We start from the raw sequence: 10,950 nt of genomic DNA, 5'->3' as shown, positions 1-10,950 counted from the left end.
CGGCCCCATTCCCTAGCGGGCGGAGAAGGCCCTGCCGCCCACACTCAGGCTGGCCCGCTGACCTGGACCAAAGCCAGCCTCCTCCAGATGCCCAGGCCGCGCCCCGAGAGCAGAGGAAGCCTTCCCAGACAGGAGGCGGCCCTCAGGAGGACTGGGCCTTCTAGCTTGGCCTCCTCTGGTGGATCCAGAACTCGGGACTGGCCTGGGGGAAGAATGTTGGCCACGGCGCGTAGTGGAGGTCTGGATGCCCAGTGCTTCACACAGTCCCTGAGCCCCAGGACAGTCCCAGTCCGCCTCATCCCCACAGGCCCCATGGATGGGCAGCCAGGGCCCGGCTCTGGGGAAGGGGCTTGGCACCCGGGGGCAGCCAGGACTGCAGCCAGCTCACCTCCTGGGCCGAAGCGCCACCTTCCAGAATCATGACCATCACCTGGCCTTCACGACCAGGACAGGGCCCAGTCAGGGTCACTGGGGACAGGACCTGCATCCAGCCATGTCCCCCAAACCAGCACACAAGTCAGAGGTCCTGGAAGAAGGGAACCCACCCCTCCCAGGAGTCCTGCTGCCATCTGAACATCTCTAGGGACGAGGCCCTCACTCCCTCCCGGAACTAGGATCCTGACCAAGAGCAGCGTCCATCCCGACCCGAGCTCTGGAAGCCTCCTGCTAGTGAGACCCCGCAAGGCAGGCTCGGTGCTCCACATCCCTACAGGGGACAGGCCCCAAGAATGAGCAGACCCCGTCACACCCTGCGCCGGCACCAGGTCCCCCAGCTGCCCCCAGAGGCAGCTCACCTGCCTGGCTTCCTAGGGATGTGACCCTGGGCCTCCACAGCCCCTGTCCACGCAGCTGCACCCACTCTGAAGGGCTGCAGTCGGCCCTGACCTGCTCTCACCAGCTCCCCAAGACCAGCAGAGCCAGGTCCCTCTCCTGCCTGTTCCTGGGCTGAGTCTGGGCACCAGCCCCACCAGGTGGGTGCAGAATTGATCAGACTAACACACAGGGGTCAGGAGCTCTGAGACACCCAGCTGCAAACCAAAGCAGCTACTATGGACCTCAACCACCGGCTGTGAAATGCACTCTTCCCTCAAACCAGAGGGACTCTGACCACCCCTTACCCCTTCCAGCTCCTGGGGGCCTGCTGAGAAGTCTATACACCAGTGGCCATCAGGAGATGCAGGGCCCAGGGCAGACTGCGGCGTCTCCAGTGTGGCTGCCTCAGGGTCACTAGAGCATGGCTGCACCAGGCTCAGGGGTTCAGGAGGCCCACCGCACCCTCAACTTGAAGACACTCATTTCAAGTCCCCTGGAACCTAGAAGTGACGGCCAATCCAGAGCAGGCAGGAAAAGAGCCAGAGCCAAGAGAGGTCATCAAGGGGAGGACGGGACGAGTTCAGGTCGACAGCCATGGAGAGGCGCGGGGCAGTAGTGCTCCCAGGGACGGCACACCGGAGACCGCGAGAGTCCAGGAGCAGAGCCGAGAGGAGGGGGCGGGGAACCTAGCTCTGTGCTGCCCGACTTCTAACACCAGGGGACGGTGACAGAACCACCGCCCACTGCTCAGTCAACAGTCCAGCCGAGTCCGGGGGACAGGGACGACACATGGTCAACCTGCACGTCTGACCGGCCAGGTGCCACGACTGTGCACCCCACGATGGCGCCCCGATGCCAAAGTGATCAAGATCCTGTGGGTGATGACAGGCCCTCAGGCCCCTCCCAGCCCCTTTCCTGTCAAAACACAAAGTGACAGCCTCAGGAGCAAGGGCACTTGCTGAGCTCGGCAGGGTTCACAGACCCGCACCTGCACTTTGTCGCACGGTGGCGATTACAGAGGGAAGGCCGGGTGGGCAGGGAACCCAACCGCCACATCGAAAGAAAGACTCCAGGAACAGGCATCCTGAGCAGCAGCGAGGACCCACACTGTGACCAGAGGGCCGAAACCACCTGAGGGACGTGCCTGTCCCTGTCACCGGGTGGAGACTCCGCTGTAATTCTCAGAGCCGCGCCCGCCCAGCAACCTCGGCGACGCCCGGTACTCCCCGGCTGGTGCTTCTGATGGCCTAGAAGAGGAGAGGCCCAGGGACATGAGGATGCTCCCTGAGGGCAGCTCCATCTGGGCAGGGCTGCCCAAGGACCCAAAGAGGCCACACCATGTTCCTTAGCTCGGTGACAGGAGCAATGCCAGCGAGCCCGGCGGGCCTGAGGGTGAAAATACCAGAGACACGGGTCTCCCTGGAGACGGGCGTCCCCAGACCAGGCCCGATCCACTCCTGCAAGGTGAGAATGGCACGTCCCTGCCCACATGGACCACCACATGTGACGTCCACACAGACTGGTGGGCAGCATGATGGTCCCCAAAGACGTCCCTGTTGCCATGAGAGGTGTGGGACCCAGGCTGAGGCCTGCAGATAGGAGGAAACCCCAACACACGTGTGCGTCCTGACCCCCGGCCCGGGTTTCCGCGCAGGAAAGCGCATGGCGAAGCTGGGGACCACGGTGGTGCCCACAGCAGCCTGTCCTCCTTGGTGAGTCGTGGTGGCACCCAGGTCAGCCGTAGCACTAGCCCGATGGTGCCGGCACCTCCACACGCGATTTCTTGATGGCAAACACTCAAACATGGCTTCCCGGAGGGCTGTGGGGGCGCTGACTGGATGCAGAGGCACGGGCCTCTGGGCCTGGAGAGCTGTGCTGGAGTCCCTGGCCCAGGCAGGCCTGCCACTTCCCCAAACGCTGGGGACCCGTGCCCACTGCTGACCTCAGGAGGCACAGAGCTGCATGTCCTTGTTACCCTCCCTTTTCTGTTATTCTCTTCTTGACACAGAAGACCAAGGACTGAAAAGGAACAGAGCGTACGAGGAGAACACGCTCAGGCAGCTCAGCGGCCAAGACCCCAGGAGACCTTCAGCTGGAAGAGCCTCAGGAGCCAGCCAAGAAATAATCAGAAACCGCGGGGGGGTGGGGGGGGACAGGAGATCCGTGTCCAGAGGGGCCATCATCAGAGCTGAGGTCCAGCTACAACGACACAGACCAAGGTGCACAGAGACAGGAGAGAGACCTCCCCAAGACAGAGAGCCGGAGTCCCCACTCTGAAGAGGCTCAGAGGGCGGAAGGCCGCTGTGGGGACGCCAGGAGAAGGCTGAGCCAAGCAGAGGTGTCCACCAGGACGCAGAAGGACAAGGGAGTGTGGCGCTGAGGAGCACAGAGGCAGAGATCCATGACGCAATCCCTCCCGAGTCCTCCGCGAGGCCAGGTGAAGTCACCACGAGCAAATGAAGTCACACCGCGACAGAACAGGGCTGGTCAGCTGAGGACCAGACCACAGGGACCCTGGAGGACGGTGGGGGAGGACCAGCACGCGTGTGGGGACTGAGAAGGGGAAGCAGCAGGGACAGGCCCAGAGCTGCCCCTTGGGTGAGACACAGACCCCCCAGAGCTGCCCCTTGGGTGAGACACAGACTCGGACCCCCCAGAGCTGCCCCCTGGGTGAGACACAGACCCCCCAGAGCTGCCCCCTGGGTGAGACACAGACCCCCCAGAGCTGCCCCCGGGTGAGTCACAGACTCGGACCCCCCCAGAGCTGCCCCCTGGGTGAGACACGGACCCCCCAGAGCTGCCCCCGGGTGAGACATGGACCCCCCAGAGCTGCCCCTGGGTGAGACACAGACTCGGATCCCCCACAGCTGCCCTCCGGGTGAGACACAGACCCCCCAGAGCTGCCCCTTGGGTGAGACACAGACTCGGACCCCCCAGAGCTGCCCCCTGGGTGAGACACAGACCCCCCAGAGCTGCCCCCTGGGTGAGTCACAGACTCGGACCCCCCCAGAGCTGCCCCCTGGGTGAGACACGGACCCCCCAGAGCTGCCCCCGGGTGAGACACGGACCCCCCAGAGCTGCCCCCGGGTGAGACATGGACCCCCCAGAGCTGCCCCTGGGTGAGACACAGACTCGGACCCCCCCAGAGCTGCCCCCTGGGTGGGACGGACTCGGACCCCCCAGAGCTGCCCCCTGGGTGAGACACAGACTCGGACCCCCCCAGAGCTGCCCCCTGGGTGGGACGGACTCGGACCCCCCAGAGCTGCCCCCTGGGTGAGATACGGACTCGGACCCCCCAGAGCCCTGCTGCTCTCCAGCTCCTTAAGACAGAGACAAGGGAGTCCTGAGAGCAGCCTGGGGTCACCAGCAGAGGCCAGAGGCCAGTCTACTCAAGTGCTAAAGAAAGAGCCAGAAAAGTTAAGCCCAAACCTCATGAAAACTAAACAGAGAGCAGAAAACCAAATAAACAGATGAAAGAGAGAAGAGGAAAACAGCAGAGAAAAATCAATGGAACCAAAGTCGGTTCTTTGGAAAGATCAACAAGATTGACAAATCTTGAGCTAAATGAACCCAGAAAAGAGAGAGAAGACTCAAGTCACTAAGGTCAAAGGCAAAATGGGGACGTTACTGATTCTACAGGAATAAGAAGAGCAGATATAAGAAAGTAGCAAGACCAACTGCGTGCCAACGATTGGAAACGGAAAGGATCCACCCTAGAAACACGAGGACCAAGACCACACCACGAAGAAAGACACGGAGCAGATCCCAACCAGCAGGAGAGGGAACCGAGAAACCCAGCACCCCAACACAGGAAAGCCCTGGGCCTGGCCTCACGGAGACCCCTGCCAGACACCAACCAAGGGCCAGCACCAGTCCCTCCTGTCACGGTTTGGATGCGAGGTGTCCCCCAAAGCAAAAGACAAGCAAGAAGCTTCAGAGGAGAAATGGGGGTGGTAAGGGTCTCAGTCCTGGTAGGGGGTGAGTGGGTGGTGGCTGGAGAGGTGGGGTGTGGCTGGAGGAGGGGGCACTGGGTGCGGCTTTGGGGTCTGTATCTGTATCTGGACAGTGGAGTCTGTTTCCTGATCATCGTGGGAGCTGCTTCCCTGGCACAGTCCCCACCGCGACGTTCAGCCTCCCCTCGAGCCCTGAGGACCGCGGCCGGCCTTCCATGGCTCACACCCCTGGAACCCTGGACCCACAGGAACTCCCCTCCCTGAAGTTGTTCTGTTCGGATCTTTTAGTTGCAGCAGCGAAAAAGCCAAGTCACCTCCCCAGCTCTGCCAAACGCACGGAGGAAGCGAGCACACTTCCCAGCTCCACCTGAGGCCAGCATCTGCCTGTCACCAAGCCCAGCTTCAGACACCCCCATCCCTAGAGCCTGCGGGAAAGCTCTGGCACACTGCAGCGGGCAGCTCCGCATCAGGGGCACTTGCCATAAGCATTGAGGTCCACCCTGGAGCTCCAGGATGGGTCAGCAGGCTAAACCACCTGCAGATGGGAGGGCGGATCAGGGCACCTACAGTGCAGAGAACCTACATTCACCACGGCCAGCCAGGAGAGGACACAAGCCACTCAGTGCCACCTGAGCCGCTGTGGAAAACCCGGAGCAGGCTCCTCACTCAGGGGCGCAGGCCATGGACCCTGAGGCCAGGGGTAGGACCAGCACCTGCTCCTCCCACTTCCATGCCAGCAGCAGGGTTGTAACTCAAGGCGAGAAAAAGCAGAGGAAAGATACAAGTGGAAGGAAGAAGGGACACCTGCTGGCCCATGACAGGGCCTTCATACAGGACATCCTAAGGTCTCGTGACAGGTCTCGAGAGCTACCAGGGCTCAGCATGTGGCAGGTCATAGTCAACACAAAATGATGGCATCTCTCCAGAAGGACGAGGTGTGACTTGCAGAGGCTAGGACACAACGCATCTGCAGTGACATCACCAAGAACAAAATGCCAGCCCTGAGCGAGGGGAGAACTGCCGAGGGAAGGACCCTAAACCACCTGCAGAGGTGTGCACACCTGTGGCATGACCACCCACACCAGCTGACTGGTGTGTGCAGAGGGGACGGCTGCTCTCAGCTCATGGCCAGATACAGAACCAACCAGGGCTGACGGACAAAAGACGGGAACTCTGGTGCTGGACACAGAGCTGTCCTTAAGAAGGAGGGACTGTCACATTGTGGCCACCGGGTGAGCCTGGAGGACCGCAGACAAGTGAAACAGGTCACAGGAAGAAAACGCTGCATGACCTGCAGGGTGTGGAATCCAGCACAGCCTGGCTGCGCAGCGTGAAGGTGGTGCCGCGGCTGGGAGGGGCGGAAGGGGAGACGTCCCTCAGAGGGCCGAGAGCTGCCTGAGAACGTGTTCTGGAGGCCAGTGCCCAGCGCTGTGGCCCAAGACAGCAACACTGGACTGCGCTCAGGTGAGCTCTGGTCTAAGTGCCTGCCGATGCGGGAGGAGTGAGTGTGCACGCGCAGCCAGCTGGTGCGGGTGGCCATGCCGCCAGGTGTGCACACCTGGGGTCCGCGCTGCAGTCACACGGGTTCCCGGCCCTCTGGACCATCTGGGTCCTGCCTGGGCCTAGACACCGGGCAGAATGAGCTGTGCATGGTTCGTGATCTTGAAGGGGCGGGAATCCGTGCAGAGCTCAGCCGGCATCATACGAAAAATATTTGTAGGTTGCCAGGAGCAGGAGGTAAGCACTTAGGCATTTCCCAGGGAGGTGGTCTCCTTGAATCAAGTTAAACAGAAACCTCGAGCTAACTGAAGCGTCCTAAAGCAAAGCAATGTTTACTAAGATCTGCATCTAACCAGAGGCCCTGGATGTGGACGCCCTCTGGCCCAGAAGCCTGGGAGCTCCTGGCAGAGGGGCAGGGACTGCTGTCCTGGGCCAGCACCAGGAGCCTCCCAGGGACCCGAAGGCCCTCCCCTGCCTCCACATGCCCCACAGGTGCCTCAGATGGGGCACTTCTGAGAGAAGCCAGAGATGCTTGCAGCCCAGCGTGTCCGGCAGGAGCCCCCAAAGTGCCAAGAGCCCCAGGCAGACGCAGGGAGCCAATCTCCCTGCGCCCCACCCTCTCAGGCTCAGGGAGCACACCAGCTTACAGGACCCAGCGGCTACCCCGGCCTCGGCTTCCCTCCCAGACCAGTGGGGTTTAGAGGCAGCAGGAGAGGTATGGAGCACGGCCCAGCACCCAGCACCATGGCCCTGGACCCATCACTCACACTCATGGCTCAGGGGCCTTCATGGAGCCAGGGCAGGCCCACTGTTCACTCTCAGCAGCTGCAGGAGGGACAGTCCCAAAGCAGCAACCGGCTCTACCCAGCAGGGCCTCACTTCCGCTCCCCAGACACAGCAAGCTCCTGAAGAGTCCCCAGTTGGGAACTGACTGCCAGCTCCAGCAGTGCAGGGGGTCCTACAGCGTGCCTCCCCTTCCTCCAGTCCCAGCCAGGTGCTGCCCTGTCCCCACACACCATGCACCAGTCCCTCCCCTCAAATCTCTTGGGAGGGCTAAGGAAGAGACGGGGACAGGTTGGGAGCTCAGCTGGACCCATAAGTGCAGAGCCTCAGGTGGTGTGTAGGTGTGAGAGTCATGTGCAGGGCCAGGTGTGCAGGTGAGGGTAGTGTGCAAGGCCAGGTGTGCAGGTGAAGGTGGTATTAAGGCCAGATGTACAGGACAGGTATGCAGGGCCAGGTGTGCAGGTATGAGGGTAGTGTGCAGGGCCAGGTGTGCAGGTGTGAGGGTAGTGTGCAGGGCCAGGTGTGCAGGGGAGGGTGGTATGCAGGGCCAGGTATGCAGGTGTGAGGGTTGTGTGAAGGGCCAGGTGTGAAGGTGTGAGGATGGTTTAGGCCCAAGTGTAAGGACAGGTGTGCAGAGCCAGGTGTGCAGGTGAAGATGGTATTAAAGCCAGATGTGCAGGGCCAGGTGTACAGGACAGGTATGCAGGGCCAGGTGTGCAGGTGAGGGTAGTGTGCAGGGCCAGGTGTGCAGGGGAGGGTGGTATGCAGGGCCAGGTGTGCAGGGGAGGGTGGTATGCAGGGCCAGGTGTGCAGGTGTGAGGGTGGTATGCAGGGCCAGGTGTGCAGGTGTGAGGGTGGTATGCAGGGCCAGGTATGAAGGTGTGAGGGTTGTGTGAAGGGCCAGGTGTGTAGGTGTGAGGATGGTTTAGGGCCAAGTATAAGGACAGGTGTGCAGGTGAGGTGGGAGGGTCTATGCAAGGTGTCTGTGGGGCAGGGACAGGTCATGGCCCTCAGGCCCAGGTGTGGGGAAGGCAGCAGCGGGTGCAGGCGAGGAGGAACGGGAGACCCTGCTGGCTCTAGACAGGCCCTGGGAGGAGGCAGCCGGCTGGGCCTCCCCCCACTGCAGGGGCTCACTTTCCCCAACCCCCCAGCTCAGATGCAGCTGAGACCTGCCAGCTCCGAGTCAGTCACTTCCTGATGCCAGGACCAGAGCCCAGCATGCCCCCCAGGACCTCAGCACCACAGAGGGACCTGGCACCAGCGTGGGGAGGGCTGAGTCCCTATCTAGGTCCCCCACCCATCCTTTCCTGTCCCACCATGGCCTTGTGCTTCTGCACCCACCTCCCACTGGAGTATGAGTGTCCAGCCCAACAGGGGCCAGCAGGCATGGGGGCACACTCCAGGGCAAAGGAGACTGGGGAGGGGGTGAGTGACCAGGACAGGGAGGACCCTCCCCAGCCAGCCAGGCCTGTGAAGGGGTCCTGGTATAGTGACACTGCCACCCACCTCTGGCCTGAGGAGCTGTGGGCCAATTATGGGGTTGGAAGGGTCCCCCAGTACCTGTCTGGGGACACAGCCAGTGTGTCCAGATGTCCAGACTGACCAGCTTACTGCAGTGAGAGGCTGTGATGAGGACGGCCTGAGCCGGCCCCGGCCATGTTGCAAGGACTGACCCCCGCCAGAGGAGACGGGAGTCTTCACTCACACCAGGCAGGAGCAGGGCTTGCCCACGGCCTTCGGGGCAATACAGATGGGAACAGGTGGGCCAGGCCCTTCCCCTGCCCTTGGCAGCGCCCACCCCACCCCCACCGCCTCTTTGGGCCTGGATGGGCTCCTTCCCACAGGCCAAGCCCTCCTGCCAGACGCCTCCCTGGAGCCCACCCTGACCAGCACAGCTGGGGCTCAGAGCCAGGCAGCTCAGCCAGCTGTGGCCTGTGGGGGCCGCAGCCAGAGCTGGCTCCACGGGGGGGGCTCAGGGACATGGCCACTACTGCAGCTCCAGCTGCCCTCTGGTAAAGTCTAGGCTGACCCTGGAGTGGCCCTGCTTGGTCCCTAATGCAGAGAAGGCCCCTGGCTTCTGCACACCAGGCCCCCCTGAGCAGGCCCTGCGCCCCACCCCTCCACATCAGCCACCCCTCTCGTTCACAGCCACCAGGCAGGAGCCACGGGGCCCCAGAGCCACCTCCACTGCCTGCCTGTCCCCGGCAGTCCTGCCCCTCATGTGCTTCTCTCCTGGGCTTGGGCACTGTCCACCATCAGCATCTGGCACTGCCTGGCCTGTGGCCCTCCTCGGTGCACCCCAGACCTGCCTGGCGTCCACAGGGGCCTCTCTGAGCAAACTGGGCCCTGAGAATGCCGGGAGGCACCCAAGCTCGTCCCCCATGGAGCCAGCAGCGGGCATCCACACAAACCCCGACCTCAGACACCCAGCGCAGGTCCAGCCTGGCTGCCCAGTTCCAAAGGCCAGGAACCAGGGTCAAGCCTGCTTCGCCATGGAGAGGACAGAACACCCACGCTCTGTACAGTGGCCAAGGTCACCGGGCACCAACTGCCGCTGAGGAGCTGGGACTGGGAGGGGCCAGCGGCTGGGGCCTGTCGTGACTGCCCTGTGCCGGGGGTGGTCGGAGAGCCTGCTGTTCCTTCCTCGGCCCTCGCCTCTGCCCTGCTCAGCCAGCAACAGTGGCAGGCCGTGAGTGACGGGCCTTATGGGTGGGCACACTGCCACCAAGACAGGCAGGCTGCTGGCTCGGAAGCTAGACAGGCTGGGCTGAGTGACCGCCCGGTGTGCACAGCAGGCCGGGCCTCAGTGGGCCCCTGTGTGGCCCAGACCTGCCAAGTCCATCCCTGCAGCCCACTCAGCAGAGCTGGCTGAGCCCCCAGGAGCAAGGACAGAACCCCCAAACTGGTAGGAGTTCTGCTCCCTGGGTCAAGTCAGGTCACTGCTCCACACCTGCCTCCCAGGGCCACCTCAGACCACGGTGAGAACTGAACACACTGAAACGTGGGAGACACTGGCCCTGATGACACCCCATCGCACGGCAACAGGGCCCCTGTAGTGACATCCACCCCCTGGCCCTGCCCAGACCCTGGACCTCTGCTCAGGGCACCATGCCCCACCCTCCCACCTCCCCAGCTGCTGCTAATGGGCGCCCACCTTGGGGAACCCCCGAAAGGCTCAAAGGAGAGTGGGGAGTCCAGAGGCCGGCCAGTTACCTGCAGCTGGCCCAATGAACACACAGTGCCCGTCCTCCTGGGCAGGGAGCAAGGCACAGGCGACCGGCAGCCGGCCCCCATCCAGGCGGCTCCAGCACGCATCCTGCAGAGCCTCACAGAACTGGCGGCAGGGCGGCAGGGCAGGCGGGGGGCCCTGGCCACAGGGCGGGGCCAGCAGCAGGCAGAAGAACCAGGTGAGGAAGGGGTGGCAGCGTGTTTGGAGGAGGCCCCCCCACGCCCGCGCCGCGGCCTGCACCTCCTCGCCGCTCTCATGGTGGAGATGGTTGGGCAGCCAGGAGCGCTCTAGGCCCAGGCGGCCGCAGATGGGCAGGGTGGGTGGCAGGGGCAGGCAGCGGCCAGTGGGAATCAGAGGTCCAGCCCCCAGCAGTGCAGAGTTATTAGCGAGACCAGGCCCCACAGAATGAGCCACGTGGGAAACCCCAGCACCACGGTTCCCTGTGAAAGCTGCCACGGCTGCGGGGGACAGCTGGGCCACAGGGTGTGCGGAAAGAGCAGGGAGGGCACTGTGCGCACCAGGAGGACCCGTCACCAGGGGAAGCAGGAGAGGCGAGCCAAACGCAGGGCGTCCGTGGGGCTGGCTGGAACCTGCTGCTGCAGGCAAGTGTCCTTCCCCATCCAGATGCTGGGGCCTCCCTGGGGTCATCTGGCTTCCCCAGGGAGGGTCCCT

At 63.1% G+C, this 10,950-nt stretch overlaps 1 protein-coding gene across 2 annotated transcripts in view; it reads right to left on the bottom strand.

The window, feature by feature from the left end:
- Positions 1-10,950, bottom strand: part of Col18a1 (collagen type XVIII alpha 1 chain) — a 91,314-nt gene that overhangs the window by 40,726 nt on the left and 39,638 nt on the right. The gene's annotated exons all lie outside the window — the stretch shown is intronic.

Source organism: Urocitellus parryii, chromosome 2, assembly GCF_045843805.1.
Source record: "Urocitellus parryii isolate mUroPar1 chromosome 2, mUroPar1.hap1, whole genome shotgun sequence".
NCBI lineage: Eukaryota > Metazoa > Chordata > Mammalia > Rodentia > Sciuridae > Urocitellus > Urocitellus parryii.
This window is presented reverse-complemented; position numbering and strand designations above follow the sequence as displayed.